The sequence below is a fragment of the Coturnix japonica genome, chromosome 1, assembly GCF_001577835.2.
Source record: "Coturnix japonica isolate 7356 chromosome 1, Coturnix japonica 2.1, whole genome shotgun sequence".
Lineage (NCBI taxonomy): Eukaryota > Metazoa > Chordata > Aves > Galliformes > Phasianidae > Coturnix > Coturnix japonica.
The window spans coordinates 98,362,269-98,383,023 of record NC_029516.1 but is presented as its reverse complement, the minus strand read 5'-3'; the positions used below and the strand labels follow the sequence as shown (position 1 = coordinate 98,383,023).

The following is a 20,755-nucleotide window of genomic DNA, read 5'->3' as shown; positions in this document are numbered from 1 at the left end:
TAAATAAATAAATAAATGGTAAAATTTTAAACAAGCAACAACAACAACAACAAAAAAAAAAAAAAAAAAAGAAGACTTGCAAAAAGAAATATTTTACTTCACGTCTTTTTACATTTTTTTTTTTCAGTGATTAATCTGATTTTTTTGGAAAAGAAAAAAAATCCTGATTGAAAATTTTCAGATACCACTATCAAAAAATATCTCTAGTTCCTAAGCATAACTTCCCATTTTCTGCAAGAAGCATATGTCTTGGTCAGATTTAAATACAAACAATTCCAAACTAACATCTGAATTGGATTGCATTTCATAGAATCATACAATCATAGAATCAAATCATTGTTTGTGCTGGGAGGGATCCTTAAAGGTTACCTAGTCCAGCTCCCCTGCAATGGACAGGGACACCTACAGCTAGATCAGGTTGCTTAGAGCCCCATCCAGCCTGACCTTGAATGTTTCCAAAGATGGGGCATTCACCACCTCTCTGGGCAACTTGTTCCAGTGCCTCATCATCATGATTATAAAAGAACTTCTTCCTTTTATCCAGTATAAACCTCCCCTCAGTTTGAAACCATGTCCCCTTGTACTATCACAACAGACTCTGTTAAAGGATCTGTCCCCTTCTTTCTTACAGCTCCTCTTTAGATACAAAAAGACCTCTCTCTCAGCTCTCCTCAGAGCCTTCTCTTCTCCAGGCTGAACAGCACCAGCTTTCTCAGGCCATCCTTGCAGAGGTGGTGTTGCGTTCCTTGGATCACTATTGTGGTCTTCCTCTGAACACACTCCAACAGCTCCATGTCTCTCCTGTGCTGAGGACTCCCCATTTGGATGCAGTACTCCAGGTGAGGCCTCAGCAGCACAGAGCAGAGGGGCAGCATCACCTCCCTCGCCCTGCTGGCCACACTTCCTTGGATGCAGCCCAGGGCACATTTGGCCTTCATGGATGCAAGGGCACATTGCTGGCTCATATTCAGCTTGCCAACCACCATTTACCCCCACGTCCTCTGGGTTCTCCCTCTTAGAATATAAACTGCTGGATTGGGCTGCCACATGTCTTAAGCAGCTGTTGCTTTCCAGAGTTAGCTATGAAACAAATGTCACCCCCTTCACTGCTGGATACTTCCATGGCTGAAGACAATCCTCCAAAGAGTTATAAACAGCTTTGTTCTAAAAGATTAAGGTACACATTCAGCTTTAGGACTATTAAAAAGCATGTATACAACTTTGCATAAAAATAGCCCAGTCTTATGACCATCACCTCTAGCAGGCCTATACTCAGGGTAAGGAAAACAACAAGTTGCCATTTCATTGCGGAAGTGAATGAAATCATTCCTAAACACACAGAAAGAAACTCCTTTTCAATCAGAGCCAGTGGTTGTTTAATCACAGGTTCATCATAGAATCTCAGTAGTGTTTAGACTGAAGGGGAGCTTAAAGCCTTCCCAGCCCACCCCCTGCCATGGGCAGGGCTGCCCCCACCAGCTCAGGCTGCCCAGGGCCCCATCCAACCTGGCTTGAGCGCCTGCAGGGATGGGCACCACAGCTTCTATGGGCAGCTGGGCCAGTGCCTCTTCACTCTATTGGTAAATAATTTCTTCCTAAAATCTAACCTAAATCTCCTTTATTTTAGTTTAAAACCATTCCCCCTTGTCCCATTGCTATAAGAATGTGGAAAAAGTCAGTCCCTCTTCTGTTTATAAGATCTGTTTAAGTACCAGAGTTCCTGGAGCCTTCTTTTCTCCAGGCTGAACAAGCCAATCTCCCTTGGCCTTTCTTCACAGGAGAGCTGCTTCAGCCCTCTGAGCATCTTTGCGCCATACTCTGGACCTGCTCCAGCAGCTTCAGTCCTTCTTGCACTGAGTGCCCCAGGCTGCAGTACTTCAGATGGGGCCTCACAAGGGCAGAGCAGAAGGGGGCAATCCCCTCCCTCTCCCAGCTGGCAACCCTTCTTTTGGTGCAGCCCAAGATACTGTTGGCCTTCCAGGCTGCAAGTGCACACTGCTGGTTCATATCCAGCTTTTCATCCCCCAGAGTCCCCAAGTGAATCCTCCAGAATCCCTCACCTGGCTGCTCTCAAGGAGCTCTTCTCCCAGTCTGTACACATACCTGGGATTGCCCTGACTCACACCTTACACTTGGCTTTGTTGAATATCATTAGGTTCACACAGACCTACTTGTCAAGATTGTCCAGATCCCTCTGGATGGAGTCCCTTCCTTCTCTTGTATCAACTACACCACTCAGCTTATTGACACCCACAGAGTTACAGAGGGTGTATTTGAGACAGTGCTCTCAAATTCACTATCTAGGTTGTTGATTGTAAGAGGCCATGCTTTTTGCATTACTGTCTCAAAGTTTGCTGAAATGGACAAGTTCAGGCAAGTCCTGGCCAAGGTTCCAGGACTGCCTTTGTCTGAGACACACAGGAACCAAGGTTCGAGAAATCTCTTTGTTTAGGAGATGGACAAGTCCCGGAGCTACGAAAGGGAGATAAGATACTGATCAATGGCCCTTAAGTGGTCTTTTGTGTAGGCCTATCTCAAGGAAGATGGCCATCTCTGAGGACTGATGGCCCTTAAGTGGTCTTTCTCTCGTGTTGGCTCATCTCAAGGAAGATTGACATCTCTGAGGAAATCACAGGACTCTGACCTGAGCCGTCCCGAAATGTCTCGAAGGCTGGAAAGAAGGATAAAAAGGGCACGGACAAACCCCGAATTTGGGGGGCTTTCTGACACCAGATGCCTCACTACGGAAACAAGGAGGTTTTCTGACACCAGATGCCTCACTACGGAAACAAGGAGGTTTTCTGTCATCAGATGCCTCTCTACGTGAGCGCCTGCATGCTGAAGAAGATGCCTGCATGCTGAAGAACCTTTGAGGGTATCTAGGTATCTGACCTCAGATTCCTCCACCGTTGTCCTACTGCTGCCTATTATCTCTTCTGGGATCGCTGCTCGAGACTTTGCTCCGAGGGACCTCGCTGCCCGAGACTCCACTTCCTGAGACCTTGCTACTCTGACCATCTTCGCTGCGTTTCATCGATCTGCGGCCTGCTACTTCGCTGCTGCTCTCCCCTACGCTTATTTTGCCCCGGACCAACGTTAACAATGTGCTACGGGACGCTGCTGCATCCAGGAGGTGACTATTCCCTGCTTTAACGTAATTCTTGCTCTTTTCTACCTTTTTCTATCGCCTACTTTCCCTTCCCCATCACCCTAATTTTGGTATTCGTCGCTCTCCCTTCCCCATCCCCTCAATTGTCTATTATTTCCAATAAACTGGTCGGATCAACATTTGACTGTTCTTCTTCTTAATCTCACGCCGGGTATACACATATCAAAGAACCTTGCCTCCCTCCTACAAATTGGAGTGAGACATTGATAAAGATGTTAAAGAGCACTGATCCCAAGATACACCCCTGTGGGACACTACTCATCACAGGTCTCCACCCAGACCCAAATCTGGTAACAACACTCCAGCTGTAAATATCCACCCAACTCCTTATCCAGTGAACAGTCCACCCTTCAAAACCATCTTTGCAATTTAGAGATAAGAATGTGGTGAAATTTAAATAAGAAATGGATACAAAAGAGTCTCCAGGAATAATCTTGTAATTTTCAAATTCTTTGAGATTTTGGTTAACATCTGCATTATTTCTTCAGCATTACAACCATTCACTCAGCAATGTGGTTTTTCAGCCATGCAGATAATGGAGGGCAACTTCCAGCCAAACTTAGGAACCCAGTGGAAAATTTGCTTACTTTTGCTTTGGTGTTGAGGAAGGTCAAGGGAGAGGAATGTAGAGGAGATGTTTCGTGGAATAAAATTTCTGGTTATGTAATGCTGTTAGTGTGCTGGAGTACACTATGGAAGAAGCTCATTAGAGCCCACCTTGGCCAGTTATGTGAAGCTGATCAGTTCTCCTAGCTCTGTTGTTTATACTTTCTGCAGTTACATTTTTAATGTCTGAATTGAACTAAAATATGCAATTAATACAAGGAAGGGCTCGGCCAATAAAAGCCAGGTAAAATCCATGTGAGAAGCAGATGTTCAAAGATGAAATGCATAGGATTTGGCTCTCCTAGACAGTGCTGTCAGTAATTACAGCTTTGTGTCTAAGGGCAGGCTTTGTCATCACCACATTTCTTACATGTTTATTTCTTTAGAGATATACACTTTTGATTTACTTAGTCATTTAAAAGAACCTGATCTTTGTTAGGTCAGGAGCTTGACACAGGAAGGCCACTTGCTGCAACATTTTTTATGCTTTACATTATTTTGCCTATGAAGTAATCTCTATATCAGATGCCCAGTGTGGTTATGATGTTTCAAGATGGATTGGTTTGTGTGCAGGACAATGGGACCGTGAATTTGGACTCCATGGGAATCTAACAAAAGCTGCTCCGTACTTCAGAAGCCATCATGCCTACCCATACGTAATTCAGAACCTAAAGCTTGAGAACCATTCAATCAATCAATCTGACCTCTCGACACCAGCTGCCAGTAAATTCCTCTGAACCTCTTTCAGTCTCCCTTCACTTCAATCTGATTATTTGTCTGTCAGCCTGAGAAAGCCCAGACTATGACCACAGCAGATGGCCAGAATAGATGGAGGTGTTACCACTCCTGAGGACCTCATAGTGAAAATATAGCCACTGGGGCTGGTAACATGCAGACAAAACTGTGCTGTGACATTTCAGATATTTAGAAAGAGCTAAGCTCAAACCACATTCTTTCCCTTAGTCAGGATTTCAGATGCTTCCTTCCTCTTCTCCACTCTTGATCTTTGTAAAGCCTGCAGGAAATTTATTGTCTTTAAGTCTTCAGCTGATCTGTCAAAACTGGCCCCAGTCAGACAGTGAGATCAAAAAGTGTTAGAAGGGAGGAACAGAAAGGCATAGCCAGGGGAAGTTTTTATGCACTTAATGATGAAATGAAATAGATCCATCCCACTATCAATATACAAACTTATTCCAGCTTCTAAAAAATCAATATAAACATCTTAATGTCTACTACCAACAGAAGACTGAATTTGCCTGACACTTCAACTGTTCAGCTCTCAGAGTCAAAATGCTGTTCTGGGATCTGAGTTGAGTTCCCTGACAACAACCTTGCCACAGGCATGACCCAAAGGCTGAATCTGCCAGTGCAGTAACGCCATAGAGAGGCAGAAAGTACATTTCAGATTCTGTGGAAGCCATGCTTATATTTTAAATATACTTCTGCTTCTGTCATCTGAAAAGAAAAAAAAGAAAAAGAAAAAATAAAATAAAATAAAAAGCAGAGAAGTTACTATTTTGCCAGCATATGGAGTTCTTGCTTCTATGAGCGTCAAAAGAAAATAAATAAATAAATAAAAATTGAAAAAGTTAAAGTGGAATATTAACACTTGCATATTTCACATGTATATTTTGAAGACAAATGCATTACACACAACTGGGTATTCACAAATAACATTCAAAAAATATTCACTGGAACTCCAAGGAGTTAATTAGCTCATCTGTGCAGACAGAACAGCCCCTAACTGCATTCAGTGATTTGTTCTGCCTTACCAGCAAACTGTTCCTCGGGAAAACCTTTGGGTTTTGTTTTTCCCTGAACACATACAAACTGTATTAAAGTGACTCATGAGGAAAAAGTTCTTATTGGTAACAGTGGGAAAAAATATGAGTCAGGCGGAAGTCATGCTGAACCTCTGCCTGTCATTGCTCCTCCGACTGAGCACTGATTGTGCAATCTCAGCACAGAAGAGGTCTTGTTTTCTCCTGTGCTTTGATGACATGGTCCCATTGCCAACACTGAGTCTGGTATCAGATGGAAGGGCTGGTCACACCCCCTGCACCATTTAGCAGTGGTGCAGTGAAATATATCCCATATGAGACATTTCTTAGTGTAGTTCTATATAACTCTAGAAGCAGGTGTTTTCAAGTCCTGGTGATGAGAGTCCCTTTTCTACATAAAATAAAAGTCAGAAGGTCTTGCCTGCTCAGTGTAATCCATGGATTACATTGACCAAGTCTAGAATTACAGAATCACGTAATATCCTGACTTGCAAGGTACCCACAAATACCATTAAACCTAGCTACTGACTCCACACAGGACCCCATAACATTCACACCCTATGTCTGAGAGCATTGCACAAGTGCTTCTTGAACTCCGGCAGCTTGTGGCCATGACCACTGCCCTGGGGAGTCTGTTCCAGGGCCCAGTCACCATCTGGTGAAGAACTTTTTCCTGACACCCAAACTGACCTTCCCCCAGTGCAGCTCCATGCCGTTCCCTTGGGTCCTGTTAGCCCTGGGTATATGTACTGACTCAAGGACAAGAGGCTGGAGGGCAGCTCTGTATAAGCTGCCTTTACCCTTCTTTTGAATGAAAGTACTTGCTGGTCCTCTTGGAAGAAGGTTAACTTCCCAATTCTTATATCTCCCAAGCATGTCTGACTTGCAGCCGCAATATGGAAGGGAATGAGAGAGGACTGTGCACTCTACCAGCAGTTACCCTCATGAATCCATCCCTTGTATACACGCTTGCACACACATGCATACACACTACCTGCCTCTGTCAAACAGGTCTGAAGCACAGAATAAAACAGACAAAATATACAATCTCTCATTTTTAGTCAACAAAAGACCTGATCCTTACAGTACACAGAGAAACATATATGTGTTTCTGATTATTTACCTAAATTTTTACTGATACTGATCTATCATCCAAATCCTAGAAAATCTTTTGTGATTGTATAAATCAATAAATGGTCTTATATTTAAACACTTATGGGAAACAACACACATTGAGGGACCTAAAGGAGAATTGTTTCTGTGTGGTCCTGAGCCAGTTCAATTAAAAGCAAAGAAGCTCATGAAGGACGGAAAGCCTTTTCAAGCTGAAACACTGGACTAAAGGGAACTATTGTATACAGACAGGACAAACTATGGCACCCCACTCCTGCTGTGTGAATACTGAGGAAGGACTTCAAGAAAGGTTTGAAAAAAAGCAGCACATTTTAAGCTGGTTAGAAGGTATGAACCCTTGAGTAGGTTTCTTTAGATGAAGGAATGCAGTGGGTTGTTTGGAGGACTTACATTGTTTCTTTTTTTTCCCTGCTAATTCTTGTAACTGTGACCATCCCAGACAAATTGGATTACTAATTATAAAGGAGATAGGAAGGACGGACTTTTGGGTCATGCAGAAAAAAACACAAAACATTTTAAAACAGTACGGAATAGAAGCTTCAGTTGCAAGAAAAAGAATAAGAGGCTTAATCTTTGTGCCAAAATGTCCAGACAAGCTATGAATCCAAATCAGTGTCCCTGTGGGAATCTGAAAAAATACAAATTTCCCCAGTAGTTTCACAGATCACACTGTATCCAGTGAGGAAATCCTTTTGTCTGTTTATTGCTACCCCTTTTCCCTCCCCCCCAAAAAATTCCTGGAGTTCTGTTAAGTGTAGGGTTTTTTTGTGGTTTTTTTTTTTTTTTTTAAGTTACTTCTGTTTGTGATTAAAATCAAAGAATCTATAGATTTTCCATGCTCTTGATCATCTCCTTCCCTCAAAAGCACACTATGAACTGCTAGTAAGAACCACTTCTCAGGGTGCCTGTTAGAGCCAACTCAAGATTGAAGAACTATCCAGGGTTGCCTAGAAAGCACTGAGTGGCTAAAACTCACTCTGAATTACTCAACAGGAGGCTACTGGCATCCTGCTCTGACTCCACATTTTGTTGTAGATATATTTGCCATGGGTTTGCCCACCAGATGACTTCTGTCATCTAAAATGTCTTTTGAGTTTGAGCTTCCACTTAAACAGAGCAGCACAAAGTTCCAGCTGGCACTGTGTTTTCCTACATGTTAGCAAGGTTTATTCTGTCAATACTTGTGAATTAGGTAACGAAAGGGAGGAAGTCTAATATTGGCCTCCAGCCTCGGGGCAGGGGGTGCAATTTGCAGGACACAGTGCAGGCAGGAGGAAGGCTCCTTCTTCAGCAGGAATTTTCCATCATCCTGGGGAAGATCCACACTCGCTCACAGCACATTTTTTTCAGCTCTGAGCTTTCCACTTCTAATGCCAAGAAAACTGTTTCTGTTCCTTTACCCTCTCCTCCAGGCAGCCCCTGCCTCACTAAGTTCTGTCTGCTTCCCCGAGTACTCAGGAAAGGAAAATCACCCCTATCTCCTAACAGCAAGAATCACTGCCACAAACATTTACAGTTTCTCTGCTATACGACAGTGCTGGAAGGGGAAGCAAAAATCAAAATGCTTGGAAAAAAAGATAACAATGCATCACAGGCTTAGTAACTCATAAAGGACAAAAAACAATCAACCACCTTCTCTGCAAATCTAATCAAGGAAGAAGAGGGATGCCTTGCAAGGAGGTGATCTGGAGTTCAATCTTCAGAGCACAAAGGGACTTCCAGACAACTTTTGGCATCCTCAAGTGAAGAGAAAAATATAGTTATATACTGTGAGAATAGGAGGAAAACTATTTTCTTGGTAAAAAAAAGAAAAACTCAAATGGCTGAAAGTATTCAGCTCTATTAAGCTAAAAATAAGTAAATCACATTTTGTTGGATATTGAGAGCTGATATTTAAAGTTCAAAAGGAGATGCTTTTCAAAATGTTTACTGGCTTGTGAAAACAGTGAGTTATCTACTGAATCTGCTCTGCACCCTTAATTAGCACAAATGCCAGTAGGGAAACTTCCTGTGTGCTTTCTCCCATGCTGACCTTCAGCTTGAGAAAAATTCTCTAGTTAAAATAAATTTTAATTCCCTTCTTGAAATTGAACATCTGGCTTTGGTTAAGGAGGCACATAACCCTGTACTTTGTGATATCTGGATTGCAAGTGATCTGGGACAGGGAGTATTTTCTTCATTATTTGCTGCTGAAAATGATAAGGTCTTTGTGTTATAGATACAGTAATGACAACACGACAACACTACCACTGAAGGATGATAACACGATTGTCATCATGATTAACATTGGTTTATCATTCAAATGCCAAGTACAAATACCAGCACATACCATACTCAACCACTCTCCATCTTTCTAACTAAATTCTGTCATATTATAAACTGAATATTGTCCTGCCCAAGAGCTCATAAACAGATCCAGTGTCTAAAGCTGTCAATGAAATATGGAAGCCAAGGGTATATCAATGTCCTCAAAACCATTATACTGCTGATATCGTTATATGCACCACTTTAATGAGAGTCACAAACCTGAATATTCACTTCTTTAAAGTGGGAGGCAAATGAGATACAATTTCAACTATCACATTTTTATTTATTTTGGTGTTCTTGGCTCCTCAGAGATCTGTTGGAATGGATAGACCAGGAACCCTGGAAAAGTTAGAAAATGCCTTATAAGAGTCTACCAGATTTCTATGCTTTATATGCAAGGGATTTAAGGAAGTAAGAACCAGGCTAATTCCAACTGCAAATGCACTCTTTGCCTCTATGCCCCTGATTCGAATCATGCAACAAAGAGGAAAATCATTGGAGAAGTCTGAGTCCCTGCTTACTAAAGATCATTTTTGATGGATCTTATTCTTCCAGAAGCAAGAGGAGCAAGAATTCTTTATACAACTTTGGGCACTGAAAAAGCTCATGTGATGAGTCCCAAGGGCTTGTAAACAAGAGCAGATAGGCAGTCCTTCAATCAACAGCCTGAGAAAATCACCCAGATGTCAGTGCTGGAATGTTATGCTTCTCCCAGGAAGTGGTGAATATGTATCCTTAACAGCAAGGTGGAAAACTCATGCTGTGGAGAGACAGGAAAGGACCCTCATAATAACAAGTATATCTTTATGACAACAAGGACTTGGTAGAAAAACGCATATCATATAATCCACAATTAAAACATTATTGTCAGGTTAAAAATGGCATGACTGAAGTAGTTTTGCATTCTGAAGAGCTGCAGTGAAAGCAGCCAAAAGCTCAACTAATTACCTGGAGTTTAGTTTGACCCAAGGGTGATGCAGACCAAGAGTAATGGTTTCTGTGTAATTCTCTTGCCCTTGGGGCAGGAGAAAAAGGAAGAATAATCAGATCATTCCCACCTTCAGGAAGAGTCTGAAACATCCTCTAAAGGGAGACAGGATCCAGAGGGGGTAAAGGCAATTTTCAGCAAAACTGTTATCTAGTTTCTTTTTGAAAAGTGAAGTGCAAAAATGGGAAGTTTACTTTATAAAAAAGCAGCTAGACATCTGAATTTTGAAGTCATGTGCCTACATTAAGCAACCACCTAGTCTCTAACCAAATGGGTTGATTTTCAATCCAGAGTTGTCTAAAAATACCTCTGGAGGACTGCTTTCCCAGAAGGGTAAGGGTTATACACAAAACTCAGTGTCCACTTAAGAAAATCTTCTACCAGCAGCACTAATGATTATCCAGGCAGAAAGGTTTATTTTAAACTAACTTGCATTTAGATCCTCTTCTGTCTTTTACATCCTTATCAGTCTGAATAGTAAAGATAGATGAATATTTTGCTTTGTTTTTTTTTCTTATCTTCACCAAAATATATATTTGTATCTATGTATCTGCTTATATTAACATAGAAATACACATACATGTATATATAACACATGCATACAAGTGCATGCATGTGTGTGCATACACACACAGATGTAACCATTGCAAGGGGAATCATGTTTAATAGGGTTAATATTTAAAGTTAAAAGATGAAATTGTCTCAGCCTCTTGAAATATTTTTCAACCAGGATTGCACTCTTCACACATTACAACTTATACAGAAAGCAATTGTCACAAGGAAGGACCAGCTCTGATGCAGGTAGATAAGGAGAAAAAAAGAAACTGTGGCATGCATTACACACTCAGGCAATTGTGTGCAATCAGTGAGTAGGGAAATGCCTTCCTTCATATTGGATTGATTAAGGATGGTTTAAACACCATCTAGAAGCCTTTATCTATCAGTTTAGTCCCAGTCACTGTCCATAACAAGTCTTAACATGCACACCATAAAGGCAAGTCCCATAGCACCTTATTAACTTGTTTATCTTCTCCAGCTCTCTGTATTCAAACTAAATCACGTTACGCAATGAGCTGCTATGAAAACAAATGAAATGTATTTTGTTTTTGCATGCTCAAGCATCTGTTCAAAATCTCTTCAAAAACTATTTGACCAGTTTAGGATCAATATAATATCTTGATTACTTTCCTGCACTGTAAAAAGCAGCTTCTGCTGAAGTTATCTTTAAAACTATAGAGATGCTGCAAAAATCCATGACTCAGACAGTAGATTTCAATGCTCTGGGCAACCTGATCATCTTCCCTACAGAATTCATTATTTTTAGGAGGCAGGTGTCACAAGGTGGCCTTGACATGTGACAAATCTCGTCCTGTAGGGTATTAGAACATTTTCCGTTGAAAAGTCTTGCTTCCAAACTGCAGCATCCAAGTGATTCAATCATTAGTAACTTTTTCTGGAGAAAAAAAAAAGGCACATCTCAGCTATGCTGCATGACATGCATTTGTAGGGGAAAAGGGAAGATACAGTTACTATGTAAACAAAAGAACAACAAGAAAATCTCTCTTGCTCATCTGAGCTCATCACCAGCTAAAAGCAGTTTTGATCAGTTCTCCTATCAACAGCGAGATCTACTCTGATAGAGTTTACCATAAATGGAGATTTGGGGGTTTACTGTTATCAGAGGGATTGACTAAATGTTACAATAACAACAATGAATAGAAACACAAACTATTTGAAACTGTTGAATTCAGCAAGTATTTGTTTTCTAGCTGTGTAATAGGTCCACTGTGGCTGTCATCAGAATGGCTCTGAATGATTTATTTCATGACTTTGTTCATAGAGTCAGCTCATATAAGCCTATTTCCAGCATTAATGCATTCCAGAAAACGCAGAATGAGGGCATACACTGGGTGTATCCCAGGTCATAGAACAAAATTAACCCAAGATGTCCAAGAAAGAAGCTCAAGAAAGGCGGTCATCCATTTCTTGTCAGTATATTGCAGGACAAAGAGATTCAACTTTTTTGTTGTCGGAGGCTGAATTCAGTCACAAAAACATCCCAGTTCTACAAGCAATGGGAAAAACTACTGATATTCAGAAGTAAGCAGCATTTTATCTGCCTGAAGTGTACTATGGAATTGGATCTTTGCATTCTGCTGTCAAGGATAGCACCATGGGCATAAGAATCTCCCTTTAAAACAGACCATATATACTGCATGGATAACAAAATGCCATCTACAGTAACATTAGAAAACCTCATAGTTCTCCTTGCAGACAGGCACAATATGTTTGCATGTCATGCAAAGGCAGAATTATTAAAAGGAAACATTTAACAATAAATTAACATGTAAATTACATTACATTGAGAAACTTAAATATTTCAAACTGATTCCCATTGAAGATAAGTGGGATATGTTTGAGAAAACACAAAGGTATATTTCAGTAAAGATTTATGCAAATACAGAAAGTGCAACAGAAATTTGGCTGTAAAGCTGCCAAGATGAATAGAAGGTGTCATTAACATTTGCTTTGTCTATGTGAGCCATGGGTTCTTCCTCCTGGGGGAATCACAGTGGAAAACTGTAAACAAATATTTCTGTTTGCATCATAAAATAAATTCCCAGTTCTGTATTCAGTTCTGAAGATATTGCCAGGCAACAGGAAATTATTGCTATATCTTGAGAGAATTCCCTGAATTTATTATTTTTAGGTTATCCATCAGTGACACAATGCAAAGTTTTGCCTAGGTTTCATATTCCAGTGAGCCTACACTTAAAGAGATGTCCAGAAATTGCAGAAAAGTAAAATTAATCTCTGTAATCCACTGAAGTCTGTAGCTATGAATTAGTATTGATCAGTATATTGCTTAAAGGGGATTAAGAGTTTGAACATGCCCTTGTAATGCTGCTCTTCCGACTGCCTCTTTCAGAGCTTTGGGACCTGTGAAAGCCATCTCTGTGTCAAAGCTTTTACATTCTCTGGACTCACCATCAATGTGGAGCTTGCTACAGGAATGCCCTGGGCTATGTGTGGGCTACAGCAGGCAGGAGTCTGCTTCAGAAGGCAAAGAAGCCACCACAACCCGTGGCAAATACTTCCAGTGGATAACAACATTTGCTGCTAAAAGAACCCTGCTGCTGCTTCTTTCTTGAAGTCGTAGCTTCCAGTGACTTGCTGTGTCTTGAAACGTTTTCAGAGGAAAAAGCTCTACCAGAAGCTATAGATTCAATGCAGGGTTAATGAAGGGTTTTATGAACTATTTACATGCATATGATTGCCATAGTCTTCTTTTCATTCTCAGTCTTAAAATCCCACACAGAGAGCTCTGTGTAAATAACAATGACTTCAAACACTTCCTTTAAAATGTAAATGCATTCATAAACTTTGAACACGAAACTATTACCAGTTTGGCATCATAAATGGTGCTCTTAAATATTAAGTATGATCACCTTCTTTAGTGATACTTTGTTTGCCACTGGCTAAAAACACATTTCCAGCCAGATTTTTCAGCTGAGCTGGCAAGGATAATTTGTCAAGCTATGGCTCGCTATAACACTCTCCACATCCACCAGTTGCAGTCAGCTGACATAAGGGCATGTAATTAGTCTGAGCCCAGTTTCTAATCAATATATACACAAGAAATTGCTGTCCTTGTGTTAGTACACACTTGGATGGACAGCTGGTCTTGGTTAAGGGAGGGGTGGGGGGAAATTAGGGAAAGCAGAGATAATCACAGAGGAAAACTAGGAAGGAAAGGACAAAGCTGCATGGTGCTTCAAGTAACATGTGTCAATTGCATATAGACAGCAATGCCTCAGAAAGACCCAATTAAGGCAATGGAAATGCAGCAATAATGCAGGGATGAATCATCTGACCTAAAATAGAAGGACTGATGAAGCATATAAGGAAAAAACGCGTGTCGTTTTAGCTTTAACAGAAAAATAATTCCAGCTATAATCTTCCAAAAATGTTGGGCCAACAGAAACCTGGTTGTGCACCTGTCGCCCACCACCAGCTGAACATCAGTGCACTGTTAACACTACCTGGGCTGAAACCAGGGCATGACGCACAGTGCAGTGCTAACTCAAGTTCTGGCAAATAATTTTATGCCTTTTAATACACTGGCCTGGCATGCAAGCTTCTGTTCATTGCTGACAAAAATGCAGAACTAATGGTGGTGACCAAAAAAAGCAACAGTGTTTTTGTAGCTGAGAGTTTGCTCTATCAGAGTTACTGCGCTCATTGTATCTGTTGCAGTTTCCAAGGAAAAAAAGCAGAAGGCGTTAATTTTGGAGCAACCTACACACGTGGCCCTAAACAATAATTCTTTACTCAGTGTGGCCCAGGCAAGTCAAAAGGTTGGTCATCCATGTAACAGTAGAGGAAACGAGACCACAAGCTAACTCCCTTCACAGTGTGTCCACAGCAGGTGTGAAGCAACGGGGAAAATTTCCAAGGCAGAGAGCCTGCACATATTCCTAAATTTACAGCCCAATTTTAAATGAAAAAGTATCCAGATGAAGGGGAGAAAGAAGATGCCCAGGCAGCTGAGCAGTAGACAAAGATCCTGTTCTACATCACACCTTCCTGCAGGTGTTTGGGAACAAGCATACCATTCCAGCAACCTCAGCATCTGACAAGATGCTGACAAGACTGGAGTCAGATTCTCTAATCGCTGATGTCAGGGTTGAAGGCTTGCTCTAAACCACTGCAGCCTACTGCCTCTTCTAGTCTGGAAAACACTGAGCTCATCTCCCCTGCAAGCATGTCAGTCTCCAGCAGCAATTCCCCCGTATGTCATCCTGGCAACATGGCATCCTCTACTTAAATTTTTTTAAATTTTGTTCTTTTTCACCAGATCTTCTCCAACATCTCTTTTGTATGTAAAGACAACTTCAATACTACCTTGTGTTACTTTGGAAATATGAAGAGATCTTAACAAGAGAATGACCATGTACACTGCAGACACAACAGTTAGGGCTTTCTATGCTGCTTTACATCTCTCAGCATTTTCTGTGTTTTAAGTGAGCTGTCTGATAAGTGCCTTCATCTTCTAATTCAGTGTGAGATTATACCTGCTTAATCTTAAAGCCAAAGACTTCTCAGATGTTATAGCCAGTCAGATGTCTTCTCCTATCTACAGCACAGACATGCAGACCACACAGTGTACAAAATTAGAGAAAAGTTAAAGGTAAAAGTTTCTCTGCGTCTCCTCTTTATTTTTATTTATTGATTCATTTTGCGGTGATTCTGTTCAACTTCTTTTTTTTTTTACAAAACTAACTAACTAACTAAATAAAGTCAGTTACTCAGTAACTTGTGGCAGCGCAAGTCACGTGCACTACAATGCTAAGTCTTTACTTCAGTCAGCCCCAGAGCACACCCACACCTGTGAGGTGGAAGTCCATGGTTTCAGCAGAATCAGCACTTACACACTGTGCACTGAGACACATGCAGTATATGTGCATTTGCACGTTATGATCCTTGTGTGATGAAAAGCACAGCAGTAATAGCAGGTAGCAAAGTCCTAGACTGCAGCAAGTAAGGGTAAGTCCAAATGCACCAGCTATAAGCACAGAAACAAAGGGAAAAATGCTGCTTATCCATAGAAGACCACAGGTAGGTAGGGATCTCCACTAAGATCCCCTTACCTTCACTGCCAACCTTTAAATGAGGTCTGGGAAGGGGTGGATCCTGGCTCCACTCCTTCTGGTCACTCATTGCATACAACTGAGCTCCCCTGGGTTAGTCCTGCCTTCATACCAAGTGTGCCATCACTGGTTCTGGCTGTGACTTGGCATTTCTGCTACAATAACCAGGAGAATAACATTGCAAGTGATAACGTTTGTGCAACTAAGGGAGGGAAAGACAACTGTGTGATGACATGGCCAAGTTTTGCCTCTTTATATTCAGCATTCAAAATGCCTTGTAAACACGTGCACATGTACGCTTCTCACATAGAAGGTAACACATCCCAGCCAGATGAGCCTTAAGCAAGATAATTCTACTGGAGAGGCAATCAGCCTCTCTTGTCCATATATAATTGGCTCATATATAATGAACTGCCTCAGGGAAGTTGGGGGAAGAGCATTGCATGTGCAGAAAAGCAGGTCATGTGAAAAGACCACTTCCAGAGCACTTTTTTTGTACTCCTTGGTCGTCCTATGGATTTCAGGCAGTCAGAATTGAAAGGCATCTCAAAATAAATCCTCTTTCTGGTTTCATCATACATGGAATATAAATTGATTGTATAGAACTGACAATAAGAAATTCAACCAGTAGCATAAAGACAGTGACATCAATAATTCGGTATCTGTTTATTTTTGCTATGCTGCTTGATCTTCCTACTCAGTAATGAATAAATCAGTATTGAGATGCCATCAGTAAGATTGCACGGGCCATAAAACTGCAACAGCTGACCTTTAGTTGTTATGGGGCAGTGTGTCTGTATTCACAACCCAAAAGCAAATTTCAGCTCCTGATCTCAGATTACGGTCATGGCTTTACACTGAACAAAAAGGCACTACATCCAGTTTAAAGTCATTACAGATTGCAAACACTCCTTGAAATGTGTCTTTTGTAGTCTTAGGAGCAGCACGGAAACATCCAGTGTGAAATAACCCAGTGACATAACAGCCCCCTAAGGTATAGTACTTGTGACAGGTTTAAGCTGCATGAAATAGTATTAAAAAACACCATATAGCAACATCTCAACATTTCAGACATTATTTGATCAAGCAATCAAATTCAAACAAATCCTCTGTAAGCCAGTAGTTTTGCTTCCCGACTTCTGCATTTTTATTTAATTGGAAGTTACCACAAATCTCTTCTAGCATTTGGATAAAATCTACTCAAATGAAAAATAGTTATTCATCATACTCTAAATTCTTGGGATATCTTAACAATGCACAAACACAAACGCACTTGCTGCAGCTCTGAAAACTGCTGTCCATCTCTGCACAATCTCCTGCCCTCAGAAGACTGTTGTTTGAGACCAAACTGTCTGATTGCTACTGAGGAATTGGAGCATCAAGCTGACTTTTTAAATATTTCATAGCAGTAACAACTCTTTGGTGCTCTCTGATTCACTTATACATCTTCCAGAGAAAAGAGATTACAGTCACAGTGCTCCCTGCCTAGAAACTTGGTCCCTAAAGCCACATTTACAGGAAAATTGGTCAATAAACATAACTAATGTGCTAATGCACACTTCCCACTATCAATCCCTTTATACTCTTTTATTTTTCCAGGAAATAAACTTTGCTAAACATGGTTCTTATCATATCACCTGTCTTTCCACTGGCTCTTTCATGAGTTTCTATACGTACAGCCTGCTTAAAATAAAGAGCCAGAACATACACATAGAATCATAGAATTACCCAAGTTGGAAAAGACCTTGAAGATCATCAAGTCCAACCGCAGCCTAACCAGTACCCTAACTCTAAAAACCCTACACTAAATCATATCCCTGAGCACCACATCCAAACGGCTCTTAAACACATCCAGGGATGGCGATTCAACCACCTCCCTGGGGAGCCTATTCCAGTACTTAACTACTCTTTCTGTAAAGAAGTTCTTCCTAATATCCAACCTAAACTTGCCCTGGCACAACTTGAGGCCATTTCCCCTCGTCCTGTCACTTGTCACTAGTGTAACTAGGAAAGCCAAGCTACTTCATAAACCTGTCTCACACACATGCACTGTGATCAGAATACTCTGCATTTTATCTTCAGGAGACCTGAGAAAACAAACTCCAACTGAAGTTAAGCAGAGCTGTGAAAACTAATAACACAAAATCACTCCCTGTCTGTTGCACACAACAAACTGTGTATTCCAGTTGTTCTGCTGGTTTTCAGTCAGTATACTTTTAAAAGGATCCATGAACGTCTTACTAGACTGAAATGAAGATACGTCATGCTTACATTATTCTTTTAAACAACAATTGCAGTGCTGTGATGACCTACCAGCTTAGAGAATGAATGCCTTACTATTTTGAAGCTTACTCTTCTCTGAATCATTGTTTGACCCATGGAACTATCTATCTCCTTTTTAAATAGGTATGCACCTCCTCCTATTGAGCAGTGTTCTATGGTAACATTATCCAGCTCGTCATTATCTGGCAGCTTTTATCTGAAACTGCCCGAACTGCCAGGCACGTGGATTCTGAGTGGAAAATATTAACTAAATGCTGCTGTCTGCAGAAGAATAAGAAGGACGGCTAAAATAGCTTGAAAACTGGCACTCAGAAATTGCAACACATCTCAGCGAGATTTAAGTTACCTGTGTTTTGGCAAAATATTTGGAGTCAATGAAGGTAGACCTCTAGTACTTCCAGGAACATTTGCAGCATACCACAGTGGCAAAGAGGAAGTGATTCATGTGGCTGTTTTCTGTGTTACGCTTCCCAGTGATTCAGGAGGCTCTGGAGGGAGTATGGAGCAGCCATCATGCTCTACAGCACCAGCAAGTGCTGCACCACTAAGGTCTGTGTGCCAGCTGAGAGAGCTGGCACTTCTTTAGAAACAAAAGAACTCCCTTTCCAATACTTCTCCTTGCAGTAATCCCAGATTCTTGTTTCCTGGAAACAATAAATACATCATACTCTGGTCCTCGCAGTAATGTATTTGTGCTATTACAGCAGCTATGTGAGAATGGTAATGTTTGAGAAGCCACATTGCCTGCGAGGAGGGCATGTGGCAACAGAGCATCCTGCTGTATATGTGGCATATATACAGAGTATCTAAAGACCCTGGAATACAGAATGGCCATAAGCTCAATAAATGGCAACCTAAAAAAACTATATGGTGTACACAATTTGGCCCTAGAGTACAGCATTTCCATCTGAGAAGGGTAACTTCCTATAAACACACGTACAGCCATTGCCAACTGCTTTAGTTTTCAGACAACCTTTTCTCCCCAAGTCCATGTATCATCACCTGTATTTTTCATATAGTTTGCTTTCTGTTAGTGTTTTACAGGAGTTCTGAACAAAACTCCAGTGACTGAATTCGCTGGCAAGAGTCAACTGAACTTAATCTGAGCAGCTACTGGATACCCCGAATGGAAAGCAAACCCTACACTCAACAAACACACATCAAGTAATAACAGCTGCAACCACATATATGTAGATGAAACAAATATATCAAAGCATTTCATCAAAGCACATAAAATTAGAACTGTTTGAAATCATAAGTTGGTGCGGTGAGGCACTCCCTGGAGGTGTGCAAGAGCCATAGAGATGTGGCACTGAAGGACACGGTTAGTGGGCACAGTGGTAGTGGAGTGCTGGTTGGATCAGGTGATCTTAGAGGTCTTCTCCAACCTTAATGATTCCATTCTATGATTCTGTGACTATGATTCTATGAACTACAGTCAGATTGAGTCCTGTGTCCCTTGAAACCATGAAACCCTTGAGAACTATCGTCAAAATTTTCTCTAAGTCATGAAGTCACAGAATGGCTTATGTTGGAAGGGAACAATTAGCTAGTTCCAATTAAGTATCTACTTATGGACTACGGGAACTAGCTGCTCTCCGGTACCAACATGATACCAACAGGCTCTATTTTAATAAATATAATTTCACTAGATATCGGCAAATAAAAAGCATCAATAACAACTTCACATTAAAACATATTTACACGGGTGTGCATGTCACGCAGACCCCGAAGCACAAAGTTCTTCAGCAGGGTAAATGTGGAGTGGACATTCTCCATCTGTGACACAGGCTCTTCTGGTGAGCGGCAGATGAGAAAATAATTACGCAAGGCTGGTTTGTTTCTACTTGGCAGAGAAATAACTGCAGACATCTGAAAAGCATTAGCGGGGCCTTGCTGGATGGATGAGCTCAGGTTGGTTTCACAAGCACTTCACTTCGCTGGCAGTGTCAGTGCATCCTCCTTCTATAGGCAGCTTAAAGAAGTTTGCACCACCACCAGAAAGAGCTCACAGTGGTAAAAGTTATACCTGGAAAGGGAAGCGTTAGGCTGGAACTGCTGAGGTACATCGACATTTTTCGCAATGGGTTTTTTTCTGTCCTGGGGTTTAGCCCATTTGTGTTGAATCCTCGGGGGAAACAAGTTTCAGTGCAGCTCTAAACGCATTACAGAGATTCCAGCAGCTATTTCGAAGTATTTGAGCGGCATATTTAAAAGCAACCAGCGTGTGGATTAGATGCTAATCTCCAGAAAGCGAGCTGTCTTTAATGAAGAGATAATGGGCCAGATTAGCTTCTATAAACAAAACAAAACAACAACAAAAAGCAGAGAGAGAGAACCAGAGAGAAGTCTGGTCATTTTAAACTTTATTCAAGAGGAAACTGAGGCGTTGGTGCTTGTATTTTTACATGCAACTCTACGAGTAGGTCGCTCACAGCGGGCAACCCCCTCGATGCTTTCGGAAGTCCCTCAGCACGGCTCCACAGAGGGCCCTGCCCTGCCTCTGGGCAAAACGAGCCTTACAAGCAACAATGCGTGTTTCTATTTGCGTGTGGGGGAAGGGAAGGGGAGAGCAGCGCTGCACCCCCACACACCGCCCCCAATCTGCCTCAGTTTCCCTCGCGGACGGCCGTTAAGCAGCCGTTGGGAGGGAAGGGGTTCGCCGCCGCAGCGAGAGGCGGCCGCCCGCACAGCGAGCGACTGAGGAGAGTTGAGAGGAGCAGAGAGGAGGGGAAGGGAGGGGCGGCGTGTGGGGGATCCCCCGTCGCCGTCCCCAGCCGCTGCCCTCCCCGCCTCGCCGGCGCCTCGCCCCCCGTTCAGCCGGCGGCCAATGGGA

At 41.7% G+C, this 20,755-nt stretch overlaps 1 protein-coding gene across 1 annotated transcript in view; it reads right to left on the bottom strand.

Annotated features, from left to right (window-relative positions):
* UMODL1 (uromodulin like 1) overlaps positions 1-18,482 on the bottom strand; it is a 64,226-nt gene extending 45,744 nt beyond the window's left edge. The window contains exon 1 of the mRNA XM_015883170.2: positions 18,266-18,482. The gene's annotated coding sequence lies outside the window, so the exon portion shown is untranslated. The remainder of the gene's footprint in view (positions 1-18,265) is intronic.
* Positions 18,483-20,755: the final 2,273 nt, after the last annotated feature.